The sequence below is a fragment of the Anopheles funestus genome, unplaced genomic scaffold (genome assembly GCF_943734845.2).
Source record: "Anopheles funestus unplaced genomic scaffold, idAnoFuneDA-416_04 scaffold_13_ctg1, whole genome shotgun sequence".
Taxonomy (NCBI): Eukaryota; Metazoa; Arthropoda; class Insecta; order Diptera; family Culicidae; genus Anopheles; species Anopheles funestus.
Window position 1 is genome coordinate 28,920 of NW_026045353.1, and position 23,495 is coordinate 52,414.

At 46.0% G+C, this 23,495-nt stretch overlaps 1 long non-coding RNA gene across 1 annotated transcript in view; it reads right to left on the minus strand.

The window, feature by feature from the left end:
- Window positions 1-779: 779 nt before the first annotated feature.
- Window positions 780-23,495, minus strand: part of LOC125774495 (uncharacterized) — a 57,973-nt gene continuing 35,257 nt past the window's right edge. The window contains exons 8-11 of the long non-coding RNA XR_007420970.1: window positions 18,223-21,750; window positions 14,807-15,184; window positions 11,139-12,062; window positions 780-904 (exon numbers count right to left, since the gene is read on the minus strand). This is a non-coding gene — a long non-coding RNA (uncharacterized LOC125774495). The remainder of the gene's footprint in view (window positions 905-11,138; window positions 12,063-14,806; window positions 15,185-18,222; window positions 21,751-23,495) is intronic.

Here is a 23,495-nt window from a genome sequence, read left to right on the forward strand (position 1 = left end):
CAAGACACCTTAGCCAAGACACCTTAGCCAAGCCACCTTAGCCAAGACACCTTAGCCAAGACACTTTAGTCAACACACCTTAGCCAAGACACATTAACCAAGACACCTTAGCCAAGACACCTTAGCCAAGACAACTTAGCCGAGATATCTTAGCCAAGACACCTTAGCCAAGACACATTAGCCAAGACACCTTAGCCAAGACACCTTAGCCAAGACACCTAAGCCAAGACACTTTAGCCAAGACATCTTAGCCAAGACACCTTAGCCAAGACACCTAAGCCAAGACACATAAGCCAAGACACCTTAGCCAAGACACATTAGCTGAGACACCTTAGCCAAGACACCTTAGCCAAGACACCTTAGCCAAGACACATTAGCCAAGACACCTTAGCCAAGACACATTAGCCAAGACACCTTAGCCAAGACTCCTTAGCCAAGACACATTAGCCAAGACACATTAGCCAAGACACATTAGCCAAGACACATTAGCCAAGACACCTTAGCCAAGACACCTTAGCCAAGACACCTTAGCCAAGACACTTTAGCCAAGACACCTTAGCCAAGACACATTAGCCAAGACATCTTAGCTAAGACACCTTAGCCGAGACACATTAGCCAAGACACTTTAGCCAACACACCTTAGCCAAGACACATTAGCCAAGACACCTTAGCCAAGCCACCTTAGCCAAGACACCTTGGCCAAGACACCTTAGCCAAGACACATTAGCCAAGACACATTAGCCAAGACACCTTAGCCAAGACACATTTGCCAAGACCCATTAGCCAAGACACATTAGCCAAGACACATTAGCCAAGACACCTTAGCCGAGACACATTAGCCAAGACACTTTAGCCAACACACCTTAGCCAAGACACATTATCCAAGACATCTTAGCCAAGACACCTTAGCCAAGACACCATAGCCAAGACACCTTAGCCAAGACACATTAGCCAAGACACCTTAGCCAAGACACATTAGCCAAGACACCTTAGCCAAGACACCTTAGCCAAGACACTTTAGCCAAGACACCTTAGCCAAGACACATTAGCCAAGACACCTTAGCCAAGACACATTAGCCAAGACACCTTAGCCAAGACACATTAGCCAAGACACATTAGCCAAGACACCTTAGCCGAGACACATTAGCCAAGACACATTAGCCAAGACACATTAGCCAAGACACCTTAGCCAAGACACTTTAGCCAAGACACATTAGCCAAGACACATTAGCCAAGACACCTTAGCCAAGACACCTTAGCCAAGACACCTTAGCCAAGACACCTTAGCCAAGACACATTAGCCAAGACACATTAGCCAAGACACCTTAGCCAAGACACCTTAGCCAAGACACCTTAGCCAAGACACATTAGCCAAGACACCTTAGCCGAGACACATTAGCCAAGACACCTTAGCCAAGACACATTAGCCAAGACACCTTAGCCAAGACACATTAGCCAAGACACCTTAGCCAAGACACCTTAGCCAAGACACATTAGCCAAGACACCTTAGCCAAGACACCTTAGCCAAGACACTTTAGCCAAGACACATTAGCCAAGACACTTTAGCCAAGACACCTTAGCCAAGACACCTTAGCCAAGACACATTAGCCAAGACACCTTAGCCAAGACACCTTAGCCAAGACACCTTAGCCAAGACACATTAGCCAAGACACATAAGCCGAGACACCTTAGCCAAGACACCTTAGCCAAGACACCTTAGCCAAGACACCTTAGCCAAGACACATTAGCCAAGACACCTTAGCCAAGACACCTTAACCAAGACACCTTAGCCAAGACACCTTAGCCAAGACACCTTAGCCAAGACACATTAGCCAAGACACATTAGCTAAGACACCTTAGCTGAGACACATTAGCCAAGACACCTTAGCCAAGACACCTTAGCCAAGACACCTTAGCCGAGACACCTTAGCCAAGACACATTAGCCAAGACACCTTAGCCAAGACACCTTAGCCAAGACACCTTAGCCAAGACACCTTAGCCAAGACACCTTAGCCAAGACACCTTAGCCAAGACACCTTAGCCGAGACACATTAGCCAAGACACCTTAGCTAAGACACATTAGCCAAGACACCTTAGCCAAGACACATTAGCCAAGACACCTTCGCCAAAACACCTTAGCCAAGACACCTTAGCCAAGACACCTTAGCCAAGACACATTAGCCAAGACACATTAGCCAAGACACATTAGCCAAGACACATTAGCCAAGACACCTTAGCCAAGACACCTTAGCCAAGACACATTAGCCAAGACACCTTAGCCAAGACACCTTAGCCAAGGCACATTAGCCAAGACACCTTAGCTAAGACACCTTAGCCGAGACACATTAGCCAAGACACTTTAGCCAACACACCTTAGCCAAGACACATTAGCCAAGACACCTTAGCCAAGCCACCTTAGCCAAGTCACCTTAGCCAAGACACATTAGCCAAGACACATTAGCCAAGACACATTAGCCAAGACACATTTGCCAAGACACATTAGCCAAGACACATTAGCCAAGACACATTAGCCAAGACACCTTAGCCGAGACACATTAGCCAAGACACTTTAGCCAACACACCTTAGCCAAGACACATTATACAAGACATCTTAGCCAAGACACCTTAGCCAAGACACCTTAGCCAAGACACCTTAGCCAAGACACATTAGCCAAGACACCTTAGCCAAGACACATTAGCCAAGACACCTTAGCCAAGACACCTTAGCCAAGACACTTTAGCCAAGACACCTTAGCCAAGACACATTAGCCAAGACACCTTAGCCAAGACACATTAGCCAAGACACCTTAGCCAAGACACATTAGCCAAGACACATTAGCCAAGACACCTTAGCCAAGACACATTAGCCAAGACATCTTAGCTAAGACACCTTAGCCGAGACACATTAGCCAAGACACTTTAGCCAACACACCTTAGCCAAGACACATTAGCCAAGACACCTTAGCCAAGACACCTTAGCCAAGACACCTTAGCCAAGACACCTTAGCCAAGACACATTAGCCAAGACACATTAGCCAAGACACCTTAGCCAAGACACCTTAGCCAAGACACCTTAGCCAAGACACATTAGCCAAGACACCTTAGCCGAGACACATTAGCCAAGACACCTTAGCCAAGACACATTAGCCAAGACACCTTAGCCAAGACACATTAGCCAAGACACCTTAGCCAAGACACCTTAGCCAAGACACATTAGCCAAGACACCTTAGCCAAGACACCTTAGCCAAGACACTTTAGCCAAGACACATTAGCCAAGACACTTTAGCCAAGACACCTTAGCCAAGACACCTTAGCCAAGACACATTAGCCAAGACACCTTAGCCAAGACACCTTAGCCAAGACACCTTAGCCAAGACACATTAGCCAAGACACATTAGCCGAGACACCTTAGCCAAGACACCTTAGCCAAGACACCTTAGCCAAGACACCTTAGCCAAGACACATTAGCCAAGACACCTTAGCCAAGACACCTTAACCAAGACACCTTAGCCAAGACACCTTAGCCAAGACACCTTAGCCAAGACACATTAGCCAAGACACATTAGCTAAGACACCTTAGCTTAGACACATTAGCCAAGACACCTTAGCCAAAACACCTTAGCCAAGACACCTTAGCCGAGACACCTTAGCCAAGACACATTAGCCAAGACACCTTAGCCAAGACACCTTAGCCAAGACACCTTAGCCAAGACACCTTAGCCAAGACACCTTAGCCAAGACACCTTAGCCAAGACACCTTAGCCAAGACACCTTAGCCGAGACACATTAGCCAAGACACCTTAGCTAAGACACATTAGCCAAGACACCTTAGCCAAGACACATTAGCCAAGACACCTTCGCCAAAACACCTTAGCCAAGACACCTTAGCCAAGACACCTTAGCCAAGACACATTAGCCAAGACACCTTAGCCAAGACACATTAGCCAAGACACCTTAGCCAAGACACCTTAGCCAAGACACTTTAGCCAAGACACCTTAGCCAAGACACATTAGCCAAGACACCTTAGCCAAGACACATTAGCCAAGACACCTTAGCCAAGACACATTAGCCAAGACACATTAGCCAAGACACCTTAGCCGAGACACATTAGCCAAGACACCTTAGCCAAGACACATTAGCCAAGACACCTTAGCCAAGACACATTAGCCAAGACACCTTAGCCAAGACACCTTAGCCAAGACACATTATCAGAGACACCTTAGCCAAGACACTTTAGCCAAGACACATTAGCCAAGACACTTTAGCCAAGACACCTTAGCCAAGACACCTTAGCCAAGACACCTTAGCCAAGACACCTTAGCCAAGACACATTAGCCAAGACACCTTAGCCAAAACACCTTAGCCAAGACACATTAGCCAAGACACCTTAGCCAAGACACATTAGCAAAGACACCTTAGCCAAGACACCTTAGCCAAGGCACATTAGCCAAGACACCTTAGCCAAGACACATTAGCCAAGACACATTAGCCAAGACACATTAGCCAAGACACATTAGCCAAGACACATTAGCCAAGACACCTTAGCCAAGACACATTAGCCAAGACACCTTAGCCAAGACACCTTAGCCGAGACACATTAGCCAAGACACTTTAGCCAACACACCTTAGCCAAGACACATTAGCCAAGACACCTTAGCCAAGACACCTTAGCCAAGACACCTTAGCCAAGACACATTAGCCAAGACACCTTAGCCAAGACACCTTAGCCAAGACACATTAGCCAAGACACCTTAGCCAAGACACCTTAGCCAAGACACCTTAGCCAAGACACATTAGCCAAGACACCTTAGCCAAGACACCTTAGCCAAGACACCTTAGCCAAGACACCTTAGCCAAGACACCTTAGCCAAGACACATTAGCCAAGACACCTTAGCCAGGAAAATTTAGCCAAGGCACATTAGCCAAGACACCTTAGCCAAGACACATTAGCCAAGACACATTAGCCAAGACACCTTAGCCAAGACACATTAGCCAAGACACCTTAGCCAAGACACCTTAGCCAAGACACATTAGCCAAGACACCTTAGCCAAGACACCTTAGCCAAGGCACATTAGCCAAGACACCTTAGCCAAGTCACATTAGCCAAGACACCTTAGCCAAGACACATTAGCCAAGACACCTTAGCCAAGACACATTAGCCAAGACACCTTAGCCAAGACACCTTAGCCAAGACACCTTAGCCAAGACACCTTAGCCAAGACACTTTAGCCAAGACACCTTAGCCAAGACACATTAGCCAAGACACCTTAGCCAAGACACCTTAGCCAAGACACCTTAGCCAAGACACCTTAGCCAAGACACCTTAGCCAAGACACCTTAGCCAAGACACCTTAGCCAAAACACCTTAGCCAAGACACCTTAGCCGAGACACATTAGCCAAGACACTTTAGCCAACACACCTTAGCCAAGACACATTAGCCAAGACACCTTAGCCAAGCCACCTTAGCCAAGACACCTTAGCCAAGACACCTTAGCCAAGACACATTAGCCAAGACACCTTAGCCAAGACACCTTAGCCAAGACACTTTAGCCAAGACACCTTAGCCAAGACACCTTAGCCAAGACACATTAGCCAAGACACCTTAGCCAAGACACCTTAGCCAAGACACCTTAGCCAAGACACATTAGCCAAGACACCTTAGCCAGGAAAATTTAGCCAAGGCACATTAGCCAAGACACCTTAGCCAAGACACATTAGCCAAGACACATTAGCCAAGACACCTTAGCCAAGACACATTAGCCAAGACACCTTAGCCAAGACACCTTAGCCAAGACACATTAGCCAAGACACCTTAGCCAAGACACCTTAGCCAAGGCACATTAGCCAAGACACCTTAGCCAAGACACCTTAGCCAAGACACATTAGCCAAGACACCTTAGCCAAGACACCTTAGCCAAGGCACATTAGCCAAGACACCTTAGCCAAGACACATTAGCCAAGACACCTTAGCCAAGACACATTAGCCAAGACACCTTAGCCAAGACACATTAGCCAAGACACCTTAGCCAAGACACCTTAGCCAAGACACCTTAGCCAAGACACCTTAGCCAAGACACTTTAGCCAAGACACCTTAGCCAAGACACATTAGCCAAGACACCTTAGCCAAGACACCTTAGCCGAGACACATTAGCCAAGACACTTTAGCCAACACACCTTAGCCAAGACACATTAGCCAAGACACCTTAGCCAAGCCACCTTAGCCAAGACACCTTAGCCAAGACACCTTAGCCAAGACACATTAGCCAAGACACATTAGCCAAGACACATTAGCCAAGACACATTAGCCAAGACACATTAGCCAAGACACATTAGCCAAGATACATTAGCCAAGACACCTTAGCCAAGACACATTAGCCAAGACACCTTAGCCAAGACACCTTAGCCAAGACACTTTAGCCAAGACACCTTAGCCAAGACACATTAGCCAAGACACCTTAGCCAAGACACATTAGCCAAGACACCTTAGCCAAGACACATTAGCCAAGACACATTAGCCAAGACACCTTAGCCGAGACACATTAGCCAAGACACCTTAGCCAAGACACATTAGCCAAGACACCTTAGCCAAGACACCTTAGCCAAGACACCTTAGCCAAGACACCTTAGCCAAGACACCTTAGCCAAGACACCTTAGCCAAGGCACATTAGCCAAGACACATTAGCCAAGACACTTTAGCCAAGACACCTTAGCCAAGACACCTTAGCCAAGACACCTTAGCCAAGACACCTTAGCCAAGACACCTTAGCCAAGACACATTAGCCAAGACACCTTAGCCAAGACACATTAGCCAAGACACCTTAGCCAAGACACATTAGCCAAGACACCTTAGCCAAGACACCTTAGCCAAGACACCTTAGCCAAGACACCTTAGCCAAGACACCTTAGCCAAGACACATTAGCCAAGACACATTAGCCAAGACACCTTAGCCAAGACACATTAGCCAAGACACATTAGCCAAGACACCTTAGCCAAGACACCTTAGCCAAGACACCTTAGCCAAGACACATTAGCCAAGACACCTTAGCCAAGACACCTTAGCCAAGGCACATTAGCCAAGACACCTTAGCCAAGACACATTAGCCAAGACACATTAGCCAAGACACATTAGCCAAGACACATTAGCCAAGACACATTAGCCAAGACACCTTAGCCAAGACACATTAGCCAAGACACCTTAGCCAAGACACCTTAGCCGAGACACATTAGCCAAGACACTTTAGCCAACACACCTTAGCCAAGACACATTAGCCAAGACACCTTAGCCAAGACACCTTAGCCAAGACACCTTAGCCAAGACACATTAGCCAAGACACCTTAGCCAAGACACCTTAGCCAAGACACATTAGCCAAGACACCTTAGCCAAGACACCTTAGCCAAGACACATCAGCCAAGACACATTAGCCAAGACACCTTAGCCAAGACACCTTAGCCAAGACACCTTAGCCAAGACACCTTAGCCAAGACACCTTAGCCAAGACACCTTAGCCAAGACACATTAGCCAAGACACCTTAGCCAAGACACCTTAGCCAAGGCACATTAGCCAAGACACCTTAGCCAAGACACATTAGCCAAGACACATTAGCCAAGACACATTAGCCAAGACACCTTAGTAAAGACACCTTAGCCAAGACACCTTAGCCAAGACACTTTAGCCAAGACACCTTAGCCAAGACACATTAGCCAAGATACCTTAGCTAAGACACCTTAGCCGAGACACATTAGCCAAGACACTTTAGCCAACACACCTTAGCCAAGACACATTAGCCAAGACACCTTAGCCAAGCCACCTTAGCCAAGACACCTTAGCCAAGACACCTTAGCCAAAACACATTAGCCAAGACACATTAGCCAAGACACATTAGCCAAGACACATTTGCCAAGACACATTAGCCAAGACACATTAGCCAAGACACATTAGCCAAGACACATTGACTAAGACACATTAGCCAAGACACATTAGCCAAGACACCTTAGCCAAGACACATTAGATAAGACACCTTAGCCAAGACACATTAGCCGAGACACATTAGCCAAGACACCTTAGCCAAGACACATTAGCCAAGACACCTTAGCCAAGACACATTAGCCAAAACACATTAGCCAAGACACCTTAGCCAAGACACATTAGCCAAGACACCTTAGCCAAGACACATTAGCCAAGACACATTAGCCAAGACACATTAGCCAAGACACATTAGCCAAGACACATTAGCCAAGACACCTTAGCCAAGACACATTAGCCAAGACACCTTAGCCAAGACACATTAGCCAAGACACCTTAGCCAAGACACCTTAGCCGAGACACATTAGCCAAGACACTTTAGCCAACACACCTTAGCCAAGACACATTAGCCAAGACACCTTAGCCAAGACACCTTAGCCAAGACACCTTAGCCAAGACACATTAGCCAAGACACCTTAGCCAAGACACCTTAGCCAAGACACATTAGCCAAGACACCTTAGCCAAGACACCTTAGCCAAGACACCTTAGCCAAGACACATTAGCCAAGACACCTTAGCCAAGACACCTTAGCCAAGACACCTTAGCCAAGACACCTTAGCCAAGACACCTTAGCCAAGACACATTAGCCAAGACACCTTAGCCAGGAAAATTTAGCCAAGGCACATTAGCCAAGACACCTTAGCCAAGACACATTAGCCAAGACACATTAGCCAAGACACCTTAGCCAAGACACATTAGCCAAGACACCTTAGCCAAGACACCTTAGCCAAGACACATTAGCCAAGACACCTTAGCCAAGACACCTTAGCCAAGGCACATTAGCCAAGACACCTTAGCCAAGACACATTAGCCAAGACACCTTAGCCAAGACACATTAGCCAAGACACCTTAGCCAAGACACATTAGCCAAGACACCTTAGCCAAGACACATTAGCCAAGACACCTTAGCCAAGACACCTTAGCCAAGACACTTTAGCCAAGACACCTTAGCCAAGACACATTAGCCAAGACACCTTAGCCAAGACACCTTAGCCAAGACACCTTAGCCAAGACACCTTAGCCAAGACACCTTAGCCAAGACACCTTAGCCAAGACACCTTAGCCAAAACACCTTAGCCAAGACACCTTAGCCGAGACACATTAGCCAAGACACTTTAGCCAACACACCTTAGCCAAGACACATTAGCCAAGACACCTTAGCCAAGCCACCTTAGCCAAGACACCTTAGCCAAGACACCTTAGCCAAGACACATTAGCCAAGACACATTAGCCAAGACACATTAGCCAAGACACATTAGCCAAGACATATTAGCCAAGACACATTAGCCAAGACACATTAGCCAAGACACTTTAGCCAACACACCTTAGCCAAGACACATTATCCAAGACATCTTAGCCAAGACACCATAGCCAAGACACCTTAGCCAAGACACCTTAGCCAAGACACCTTAGCCAAGGCACATTAGCCAAGACACCTTAGCCAAGACACATTAGCCAAGACACCTTAGCCAAGACACATTAGCCAAGACACCTTAGCCAAGACACATTAGCCAAGACACCTTAGCCAAGACACCTTAGCCAAGACACCTTAGCCAAGACACCTTAGCCAAGACACCTTAGCCAAGACACATTAGCCAAGACACCTTAGCCAGGAAAATTTAGCCAAGGCACATTAGCCAAGACACCTTAGCCAAGACACATTAGCCAAGACACATTAGCCAAGACACCTTAGCCAAGACACATTAGCCAAGACACCTTAGCCAAGACACCTTAGCCAAGACACATTAGCCAAGACACCTTAGCCAAGACACCTTAGCCAAGGCACATTAGCCAAGACACCTTAGCCAAGACACATTAGCCAAGACACCTTAGCCAAGACACATTAGCCAAGACACCTTAGCCAAGACACATTAGCCAAGACACCTTAGCCAAGACACCTTAGCCAAGACACCTTAGCCAAGACACTTTAGCCAAGACACATTAGCCAAGACACCTTAGCCAAGACACATTAGCCAAGACACCTTAGCCAAGACACCTTAGCCAAGACACCTTAGCCGAGACACATTAGCCAAGACACTTTAGCCAACACACCTTAGCCAAGACACATTAGCCAAGACACCTTAGCCAAGACACCTTAGCCAAGACACATTAGCCAAGACACCTTAGCCAAGACACCTTAGCCAAGACACATTAGCCAAGACACCTTAGCCAAGACACCTTAGCCAAGACACCTTAGCCAAGACACATTAGCCAAGACACCTTAGCCAAGACACCTTAGCCAAGACACCTTAGCCAAGACACCTTAGCCAAGACACCTTAGCCAAGACACATTAGCCAAGACACCTTAGCCAGGAAAATTTAGCCAAGGCACATTAGCCAAGACACCTTAGCCAAGACACATTAGCCAAGACACATTAGCCAAGACACCTTAGCCAAGACACATTAGCCAAGACACCTTAGCCAAGACACCTTAGCCAAGACACATTAGCCAAGACACCTTAGCCAAGACACCTTAGCCAAGGCACATTAGCCAAGACACCTTAGCCAAGACACATTAGCCAAGACACCTTAGCCAAGACACATTAGCCAAGACACCTTAGCCAAGACACATTAGCCAAGACACCTTAGCCAAGACACCTTAGCCAAGACACCTTAGCCAAGACACCTTAGCCAAGACACTTTAGCCAAGACACCTTAGCCAAGACACATTAGCCAAGACACCTTAGCCAAGACACCTTAGCCAAGACACCTTAGCCAAGACACCTTAGCCAAGACACCTTAGCCAAGACACCTTAGCCAAGACACCTTAGCCAAAACACCTTAGCCAAGACACCTTAGCCGAGACACATTAGCCAAGACACTTTAGCCAACACACCTTAGCCAAGACACATTAGCCAAGACACCTTAGCCAAGCCACCTTAGCCAAGACACCTTAGCCAAGACACCTTAGCCAAGACACATTAGCCAAGACACATTAGCCAAGACACATTAGCCAAGACACATTAGCCAAGACATATTAGCCAAGACACATTAGCCAAGACACATTAGCCAAGACACCTTAGCCGAGACACATTAGCCAAGACACTTTAGCCAACACGCCTTAGCCAAGACACATTATCCAAGACATCTTAGCCAAGACACCATAGCCAAGACACCTTAGCCAAGACACCTTAGCCAAGACACATTAGCCAAGACACCTTAGCCAAGACACATTAGCCAAGACACCTTAGCCAAGACACCTTAGCCAAGACACTTTAGCCAAGACACCTTAGCCAAGACACCTTAGCCAAGACACATTAGCCAAGACACCTTAGCCAAGACACCTTAGCCAAGACACCTTAGCCAAGACACATTAGCCAAGACACCTTAGCCAACACACCTTAGCCAAGACACCTTAGAAAAGACACCTTAGCCAAGACACCTTAGCCAAGACACATTAGCCAAGACACCTTAGCCAAGACACCTTAGCCAAGGCACATTAGCCAAGACACCTTAGCCAAGACACATTAGCCAAGACACATTAGCCAAGACACCTTAGCCAAGACACATTAGCCAAGACACCTTAGCCAAGACACCTTAGCCAAGACACATTAGCCAAGACACCTTAGCCAAGACACCTTAGCCAAGGCACATTAGCCAAGACACCTTAGCCAAGACACATTAGCCAAGACACCTTAGCCAAGACACATTAGCCAAGACACCTTAGCCAAGACACATTAGCCAAGACACCTTAGCCAAGACACCTTAGCCAAGACACCTTAGCCAAGACACCTTAGCCAAGACACTTTAGCCAAGACACCTTAGCCAAGACACATTAGCCAAGACACCTTAGCCAAGACACCTTAGCCGAGACACATTAGCCAAGACACTTTAGCCAACACACCTTAGCCAAGACACATTAGCCAAGACACCTTAGCCAAGCCACCTTAGCCAAGACACCTTAGCCAAGACACCTTAGCCAAGACACATTAGCCAAGACACATTAGCCAAGACACATTAGCCAAGACACATTAGCCAAGACACATTAGCCAAGACACATTAGCCAAGATACATTAGCCAAGACACCTTAGCCAAGACACATTAGCCAAGACACCTTAGCCAAGACACCTTAGCCAAGACACTTTAGCCAAGACACCTTAGCCAAGACACATTAGCCAAGACACCTTAGCCAAGACACATTAGCCAAGACACCTTAGCCAAGACACATTAGCCAAGACACATTAGCCAAGACACCTTAGCCGAGACACATTAGCCAAGACACCTTAGCCAAGACACATTAGCCAAGACACCTTAGCCAAGACACCTTAGCCAAGACACCTTAGCCAAGACACCTTAGCCAAGACACCTTAGCCAAGACACCTTAGCCAAGGCACATTAGCCAAGACACATTAGCCAAGACACTTTAGCCAAGACACCTTAGCCAAGACACCTTAGCCAAGACACCTTAGCCAAGACACCTTAGCCAAGACACCTTAGCCAAGACACATTAGCCAAGACACCTTAGCCAAGACACCTTAGCCAAGACACATTAGCCAAGACACCTTAGCCAAGACACATTAGCCAAGACACCTTAGCCAAGACACCTTAGCCAAGACACCTTAGCCAAGACACCTTAGCCAAGACACCTTAGCCAAGACACATTAGCCAAGACACATTAGCCAAGACACCTTAGCCAAGACACATTAGCCAAGACACATTAGCCAAGACACCTTAGCCAAGACACCTTAGCCAAGACACCTTAGCCAAGACACATTAGCCAAGACACCTTAGCCAAGACATCTTAGCCAAGGCACATTAGCCAAGACACCTTAGCCAAGACACATTAGCCAAGACACATTAGCCAAGACACATTAGCCAAGACACATTAGCCAAGACACATTAGCCAAGACACATTAGCCAAGACACCTTAGCCAAGACACATTAGCCAAGACACCTTAGCCAAGACACCTTAGCCGAGACACATTAGCCAAGACACTTTAGCCAACACACCTTAGCCAAGACACATTAGCCAAGACACCTTAGCCAAGACACCTTAGCCAAGACACCTTAGCCAAGACACATTAGCCAAGACACCTTAGCCAAGACACCTTAGCCAAGACACATTAGCCAAGACACCTTAGCCAAGACACCTTAGCCAAGACACATCAGCCAAGACACATTAGCCAAGACACCTTAGCCAAGACACCTTAGCCAAGACACCTTAGCCAAGACACCTTAGCCAAGACACCTTAGCCAAGACACATTAGCCAAGACACCTTAGCCAAGACACCTTAGCCAAGGCACATTAGCCAAGACACCTTAGCCTAGACACATTAGCCAAGACACATTAGCCAAGACACATTAGCCAAGACACCTTAGTAAAGACACCTTAGCCAAGACACCTTAGCCAAGACACTTTAGCCAAGACACCTTAGCCAAGACACATTAGCCAAGATACCTTAGCTAAGACACCTTAGCCGAGACACATTAGCCAAGACACTTTAGCCAACACACCTTAGCCAAGACACATTAGCCAAGACACCTTAGCCAAGCCACCTTAGCCAAGACACCTTAGCCAAGACACCTTAGCCAAAACACATTAGCCAAGACACATTAGCCAAGACACATTAGCCAAGACACATTTGCCAAGACACATTAGCCAAGACACATTAGCCAAGACACATTAGCCAAGACACATTGACTAAGACACATTAGCCAAGACACATTAGCCAAGACACCTTAGCCAAGACACATTAGATAAGACACCTTAGCCAAGACACATTAGCCGAGACACATTAGCCAAGACACCTTAGCCAAGACACATTAGCCAAGACACCTTAGCCAAGACACATTAGCCAAAACACATTAGCCAAGACACCTTAGCCAAGACACATTAGCCAAGACACCTTAGCCAAGACACATTAGCCAAGACACATTAGCCAAGACACATGAGCCAAGACACATTAGCCAAGACACATTAGCCAAGACACATTAGCCAAGACACATTAGCCAAGACACCTTAGCCAAGACACCTTAGCCAAAACACATTAGCCAAGACACATTAGCCAAGACACATTAGCCAAGACACATTAGCCAAGACACATTAGCCAAGACACATTAGCCAAGACACATTAGCCAAGACACATTAGCCAAGACACATTAGCCAAGACACATTAGCCAAGACACCTTAGCCAAGACACATTAGCCAAGACACCTTAGCCAAGACACCTTAGCCGAGACACATTAGCCAAGACACTTTAGCCAACACACCTTAGCCAAGACACATTAGCCAAGACACCTTAGCCAAGACACCTTAGCCAAGACACCTTAGCCAAGACACATTAGCCAAGACTCCTTAGCCAAGACACCTTAGCCAAGACACATTAGCCAAGACACCTTAGCCAAGACACCTTAGCCAAGACACATCAGCCAAGACACATTAGCCAAGACACCTTAGCCAAGACACCTTAGCCAAGACACCTTAGCCAAGACACCTTAGCCAAGACACCTTAGCCAAGACACCTTAGCCAAGACACATTAGCCAAGACACCTTAGCCAAGACACCTTAGCCAAGGCACATTAGCCAAGACACCTTAGCCAAGACACATTAGCCAAGACACATTAGCCAAGACACATTAGCCAAGACACATTAGCCAAGACACATTAGCCAAGACACCTTAGTAAAGACACCTTAGCCAAGACACCTTAGCCAAGACACTTTAGCCAAGACACCTTAGCCAAGACACATTAGCCAAGATACCTTAGCTAAGACACCTTAGCCGAGACACATTAGCCAAGACACTTTAGCCAACACACCTTAGCCAAGACACATTAGCCAAGACACCTTAGCCAAGCCACCTTAGCCAAGACACCTTAGCCAAGACACCTTAGCCAAAACACATTAGCCAAGACACATTAGCCAAGACACATTAGCCAAGACACATTAGCCAAGACACATTAGCCAAGACACATTAGCCAAGACACATTAGCCAAGACACATTAGCCAAGACACCTTAGCCAAAACACATTAGCCAAGACACATTAGCCAAGACACATTAGCCAAGACACATTAGCCAAGACACATTAGCCGAGACACATTAGCCAAGACACCTTAGCCAAGACACATTAGCCAAAACACATTAGCCAAGACACATTAGCCAAGACACATTAGCCAAGACACATTAGCCAAGACACATTAGCCAAGACACCTTAGCCAAGACACCTTAGCCAAAACACATTAGCCAAGACACATTAGCCATGACACATTAGCCAAGACACATTAGCCAAGACACCTTAGCCAAGACACATTAGCCAAAACACATAAGCCAAGACACCTTAGCCAAGACACATTAGCCAAGACACCTTAGCCAAGACACATTAGCCAAGACACATTAGCCAAGACACATTAGCCAAGACACATTAGCCAAGACACATTAGCCAAGACACCTTAGCCAAGACACATTAGCCAAAACACATTAGCCAAGACACATTAGCCATGACACCTTAGCCAAGACACCTTAGTCAAGACACATAAGCCAAGACACATTAGCCAAGACACATTAGCCGAGACACATTAGCCAAGAAACCTTAGCCAAGACACATTAGCCAAGACACATAAGCCAAGACACATAAGCCAAGACACATTAGCCAAAACACATAAGCCAAGACACCTTAGCCAAGACACCTTAGTCAAGACACATTAGCTAAGACACATTAGCCAAGACACATTAGCCAAGACACCTTAGCCAAGACACATTAGCCAAGACACATTAGCCAAGACACATTAGCCAAGACACCTTAGCCAAGACACATTAGCCAAGACACATTAGCCAAGACACATTAGCCAAGACACCTTAGCCAAGACACATTAGCCAAGACACATTAGCTAAGACACATTAGCCAAGACACATTAGCCAAGACACCTTAGCCAAGACACATTAGCCAAGACACCTTAGCCAAGACACATTAGCCAAGACACATTAGCCTAGACACATTAGCCAAGACACATTAGCCAAGACACATTAGCCAAGACACATTAGTCAAGACACATTAGCTAAGACACATTAGCCAAGACACATTAGCCAAGACACCTTAGCCAAGACACATTAGCCAAGACACATTAGCCAAGACACATTAGCCAAGACACATTAGCCAAGACACATTAGCCAAGACACCTTAGCCAAGACACATTAGCCAAGACACATTGACTAAGACACATTAGCCAAGACACATTAGCCAAGACACCTTAGCCAAGACACATTAGATAAGACACCTTAGCCAAGACACATTAGCCAAGACACATTAGCCAAGACACATTAGCCAAGACACCTTAGCCAAGACACATTAGCCAAGACACATTAGCCGAGACACATTAGCCAAGACACATTAGCCTAGACACATTAGCCAAGACACATTAGCCAAGACACATTAGCCAAGACACATTAGTCAAGACACATTAGCTAAGACACATTAGCCAAGACACATTAGCCAAGACACCTTAGCCAAGACACATTAGCCAAGACACATTAGCCAAGACACATTAGCCAAGACACATTAGCCAAGACACCTTAGCCAAGACACCTTTGCCAAGACACCTTAGCCAAGACACATTAGCCAAGACACATTAGCCAAGATACATTAGCCGAGACAAATAAGCCGAGACACCTTAGCCAAGACACATTAGACAAGACACCTTAGCCAAGACACATTAGCCATGACACCTTAGCCAAGACACCTTAGTCAAGACACATAAGCCAAGACACATTAGCCAAGACACATTAGCCGAGACACATTAGCCAAGACACCTTAGCCAAGACACATTAGCCAAGACACATTAGCCAAGACACATTAGCCAAGACACATTAGCCAAGACACATTAGCCGAGACACATTAGCCAAGACACCTTAGCCAAGACACATTAGCCAAAACACATTAGCCAAGACACATTAGCCAAGACACATTAGCCAAGACACATTAGCCAAGACACATTAGCCAAGACACATTAGCCAAGACACATTAGCCAAGACACCTTAGTCAAGACACCTTAGTCAAGACACATAAGCCAAGACACATTAGCCAAGACACATTAGCCGAGACACATTAGCCAAGACACCTTAGCCAAGACACATTAGCCAAGACACCTTAGCCAAGACACATTAGCCAAAACACATTAGCCAAGACACCTTAGCCAAGACACATTAGCCAAGACACCTTAGCCAAGACACATTAGCCAAGACACATTAGCCAAGACACATTAGCCAAGACACATTAGCCAAGACACATTAGCCAAGACACATTAGCCAAGACACCTTAGCCAAGACACCTTAGCCAAAACACATTAGCCAAGACACATTAGCCAAGACACATTAGCCAAGATACATTAGCCAAGACACATTAGCCAAGACACATTAGCCAAGACACCTTAGTCAAGACACATAAGCCAAGACACATTAGCCAAGACACATTAGCCGAGACACATTAGCCAAGACACCTTAGCCAAGACACATTAGCCAAGACACATTAGCCAAGACACCTTAGCCAAGACACCTTAGCCAAAACACATTAACCAAGACACATTAGCCAAGACACATTAGCCAAGATACATTAGCCGAGACAAATAAGCCGAGACACATTAGCCAAGACACCTTAGTCAAGACACATAAGCCAAGACACATTAGCCAAGACACATTAGCCGAGACACATTAGCCAAGACACCTTAGCCAAGACACATTAGCCAAGACACATTAGCCAAGACACATTAGCCAAGACACATTAGCCAAGACACATTAGCCAAGACACCTTAGCCAAGACACCTTAGCCAAAACACATTAGCCAAGACACATTAGCCAAGACACATTAGCCAAGACACATTAGCCAAGACACATTAGCCAAGACACATTAGCCAAGACACATTAGCCAAGACACCTTAGTCAAGACACCTTAGTCAAGACACATAAGCCAAGACACATTAGCCAAGACACATTAGCCGAGACACATTAGCCAAGACACCTTAGCCAAGACACATTAGCCAAGACACATTAGCCAAGACACATTAGCCAAGACACATTAGCCAAGACACCTTAGCCAAGACACCTTAGCCAAAACACATTAGCCAAGACACATTAGCCAAGACACATTAGCCAAGATACATTAGCCGAGACAAATAAGCCGAGACACATTAGCCAAGACACCTTAGTCAAGACACATAAGCCAAGACACATTAGCCAAGACACATTAGCCAAGACACCTTAGCCAAGACACCTTAGCCAAAACACATTAGCCAAGACACATTAGCCAAGACACATTAGCCAAGACACATTAGCCAAGACACCTTAGCCAAGACACCTTAGCCAAAACACATTAGCCAAGACACATTAGCCAAGACACATTAGCCAAGATACATTAGCCGAGACAAATAAGCCGAGACACATTAGCCAAGACACCTTAGTCAAGACACATAAGCCAAGACACATTAGCCAAGACACATTAGCCGAGACACATTAGCCAAGACACCTTAGCCAAGACACATTAGCCAAGACACATTAGCCAAGACACATTAGCCAAGACACATTAGCCAAGACACATTAGCCAAGACACATTAGCCGAGACACATTAGCCAAGACACCTTAGCCAAGACACATTAGCCAAGACACATTAGCCAAGACACATTAGCCAAGACACATTAGCCAAGACACCTTAGCCAAGACACATTAGCCAAGACACATTAGCCGAGACACATTAGCCAAGACACATTAGCCAAGATACATTAGCCGAGACAAATAAGCCGAGACACATTAGCCAAGACACCTTAGTCAAGACACATAAGCCAAGACACATTAGCCAAGACAAATTAGACGAGACACATTAGCCAAGACACCTTAGCCAAGACACATTAGCCAAGACACATTAGCCAAGACACATTAGCCAAGACACCTTAGCCAAGACACCTTAGCCAAAACACATTAGCCAAGACACATTAGCCAAGACACATTAGCCAAGATACATTAGCCGAGACAAATAAGCCGAGACACATTAGCCAAGACACCTTAGTCAAGACACATAAGCCAAGACACATTAGCCAAGACACATTAGCCGAGACACATTAGCCAAGACACCTTAGCCAAGACACATTAGCCAAGACACATTAGCCAAGACACATTAGCCAAGACACATTAGCCAAGACACATTAGCCAAGACACATTAGCCAAGACACCTTAGTCAAGACACCTTAGTCAAGACACATAAGCCAAGACACATTAGCCAAGACACATTAGCCGAGACACATTAGCCAAGACACCTTAGCCAAGACACATTAGCCAAGACACCTTAGCCAAGACACATTAGCCAAAACACATTAGCCAAGACACCTTAGCCAAGACACATTAGCCAAGACACCTTAGCCAAGACACATTAGCCAAGACACATTAGCCAAGACACATTAGCCAAGACACATTAGCCAAGACACATTAGCCAAGACACATTAGGCAAGACACCTTAGCCAAGACACCTTAGCCAAAACACATTAGCCAAGACACATTAGCCAAGACACATTAGCCAAGACACATTAGCCAAGATACATTAGCCGAGACAAATAAGCCGAGACACCTTAGCCAAGACACATTAGCCAAGACACCTTAGCCAAGACACATTAGCCATGACACCTTAGCCAAGACACCTTAGTCAAGACACATAAGCCAAGACACATTAGCCAAGACACATTAGCCAAGACACATTAGCCAAGACACCTTAGCCAAGACACATTAGCCAAGACACCTTAGCCAAGACACATTAGCCAAGACACATTAGCCAAGACACATTAGCCAAGACACATTAGCCAAGACACATTAGCCAAGACACATTAGTCAAGACACATTAGCTAAGACACATTAGCCAAGACACATTAGCCAAGACACCTTAGCCAAGACACATTAGCCAAGACACATTAGCCAAGACACATTAGCCAAGACACATTAGCCAAGACACCTTAGCCAAGACACATTAGCCAAGACACATTAGCCAAGACACATTAGCCAAGACACCTTAGCCAAGACACATTAGCCAAGACACATTAGCTAAGACACATTAGCCAAGACACATTAGCCAAGACACCTTAGCCAAGACACATTAGCCAAGACACCTTAGCCAAGACACATTAGCCAAGACACATTAGCCTAGACACATTAGCCAAGACACATTAGCCAAGACACATTAGCCAAGACACATTAGTCAAGACACATTAGCTAAGACACATTAGTCAAGACACATTAGCCAAGACACCTTAGCCAAGACACATTAGCCAAGACACATTAGCCAAGACACATTAGCCAAGACACATTAGCCAAGACACCTTAGCCAAGACACATTAGCCAAGACACATTAGCCAAGACACATTAGCCAAGACACCTTAGCCAAGACACATTAGCCAAGACACATTAGCTAAGACACATTAGCCAAGACACATTAGCCAAGACACCTTAGCCAAGACACATTAGCCAAGACACCTTAGCCAAGACACATTAGCCAAGACACATTAGCCAAGACACATTAGCCAAGACACCTTAGCCAAGACACATTAGCCAAGACACATTAGCCGAGACACATTAGCCAAGACACATTAGCCTAGACACATTAGCCAAGACACATTAGCCAAGACACATTAGCCAAGACACATTAGTCAAGACACATTAGCTAAGACACATTAGCCAAGACACATTAGCCAAGACACCTTAACCAAGACACATTAGCCAAGACACATTAGCCAAGACACATTAGCCAAGACACATTAGCCAAGACACCTTAGCCAAGACACCTTTGCCAAGACACCTTAGCCAAGACACATTAGCCGAGACACATTAGCCAAGACACATTAGCCAAGATACATTAGCCGAGACAAATAAGCCGAGACACCTTAGCCAAGACACATTAGCCAAGACACCTTAGCCAAGACACATTAGCCATGACACCTTAGCCAAGACACCTTAGTCAAGACACATAAGCCAAGACACATTAGCCAAGACACATTAGCCGAGACACATTAGCCAAGACACCTTAGCCAAGACACATTAGCCAAGACACATTAGCCAAGACACATTAGCCAAGACACATTAGCCAAGACACATTAGCCAAGACACCTTAGCCAAGACACCTTAGCCAAGACACCTTAGCCAAAACACATTAGCCAAGACACATTAGCCAAGACACATTAGCCAAGACACATTAGCCAAGACACCTTAGCCAAGACACATTAGCCAAAACACATAAGCCAAGACACCTTAGCCAAGACACATTAGCCAAGACACCTTAGCCAAGACACATTAGCCAAGACACATTAGCCAAGACACATTAGCCAAGACACATTAGCCAAGACACATTAGCCAAGACACCTTAGCCAAGACACATTAGCCAAAACACATTAGCCAAGACACCTTAGCCAAGACACATTAGCCAAGACACCTTAGCCAAGACACATTAGCCAAGACACATTAGCCAAGACACATTAGCCAAGACACCTTAGCCAAGACACATTAGCCAAGACACATTAGCCAAGACACATTAGCCAAGACACATTAGCCAAGACACATTAGCCAAGACACATTAGCCAAGACACCTTAGCCAAGACACATTAGCCAAAACACATTAGCCAAGACACCTTAGCCAAGACACATTAGCCAAGACACATTAGCCAAGACACATTAGCCAAGACACATTAGCCAAGACACATTAGCCAAGACACCTTAGCCAAGACACCTTAGCCAAAACACATTAGCCAAGACACCTTAGCCAAGACACATTAGCCAAGACACATTAGCCAAGACACATTAGCCAAGACACATTAGCCAAGACACATTAGCCAAGACACCTTAGTCAAGACACATAAGCCAAGACACATTAGCCAAGACACATTAGCCGAGACACATTAGCATAGACACCTTAGCCAACACACATTGGCCAAGACACCTTAGCCAAGACACCTTAGTCACGACACATAAGCCAAGACACATTAGCCAAGACACCTTAGCCAAGACACATTAGCCAAGACACATTAGCCAAGACACATTAGCCAAGACACATTAGCCAAGACACCTTAGCCAAGACACATTAGCCAAGACACATTAGCCAAGACACATTAGCCAAGACACCTAAGCCAAGACACATTAGCCAAGACACATTAGCTAAGACACATTAGCCAAGACACATTAGCCAAGACACCTTAGCCAAGACACATTAGCCAAGACACCTTAGCCAAGACACATTAGCCAAGACACATTAGCCTAGACACATTAGCCAAGACACATTAGCCAAGACACATTAGCCAGGACACATTAGTCAAGACACATTAGCTAAGACACATTAGCCAAGACACATTAGCCAAGACACCTTAGCCAAGACACATTAGCCAAGACACATTAGCCAAGACACATTAGCCAAGACACATTAGCCAAGACACCTTAGCCAAGACACATTAGCCAAGACACATTAGCCAAGACACATTAGCCAAGACACCTTAGCCAAGACACATTAGCCAAGACACATTAGCTAAGACACATTACCCAAGACACATTAGCCAAGACACCTTAGCCAAGACACATTAGCCAAGACACCTTAGAAAAGACGCCTAAGCCAAGACACCTTATCCAAGACACTTTAGCCAAGACACTTTAGCCAAGACACATTAGACAAGACACATTAGCCAAGACACCTTAGCCAGGACACATTACCCAAGACACCTTAGCCAAGACACATTAGCCAAGACACATTAGCCAAGACACCTTAGCCAAGACACCTGAGCCAAGACGCTTTAGCCAAGACACATTAGCCAAGACACCTTAGCCAAGACACCTTAGCCAAGACGCCTTAGCCAAGACACCTTAGCCAAGACACATTAGCCAAGACACATTAGCCAAGACACATTAGCCAAGACACCTTAGCCAAGACACATTAGCCAAGACACCTTAGAAAAGACACCTAAGCCAAGACGCTTTAGCCAAGACACATTACCCAAGACACCTTAGCCAAGACACCTTAGCCAAGATACCTTAGCCAAGACACCTTAGCCAAGACACCTTAGCCAAGACACATTAGCCAAGACACCTTAGCCAAGACACATTACCCAAGACACCTTAGCCAAGACACCTTAGCCAAGACACCTTAGCCAAGACACATTAGCCAAGACGCATTAGCCAAGACACCTTAGCCAACACACCTTAGCCAAGACACCTTAGCCAAGACACCTTAGGCACGACACATTACCCAAGACATCTTAGCCAAGACACCTTAGCCAGGACACATTACCCAAGACACCTTAGCCAAGACACATTAGCCAAGACACATTAGCCAAGACACCTTAGCCAAGACATCTAAGCCAAGACGCTTTAGCCAAGACACATTACCCAAGACACCTTAGCCAAGACACCATAGCCAAGACACCTTAGCCAAGACATCTTAGCCAAGACACATTAGCCAAGACACATTAGCCAAGACACATTAGCCAAGACACCTTAGCCAAGACACATTAGCCAA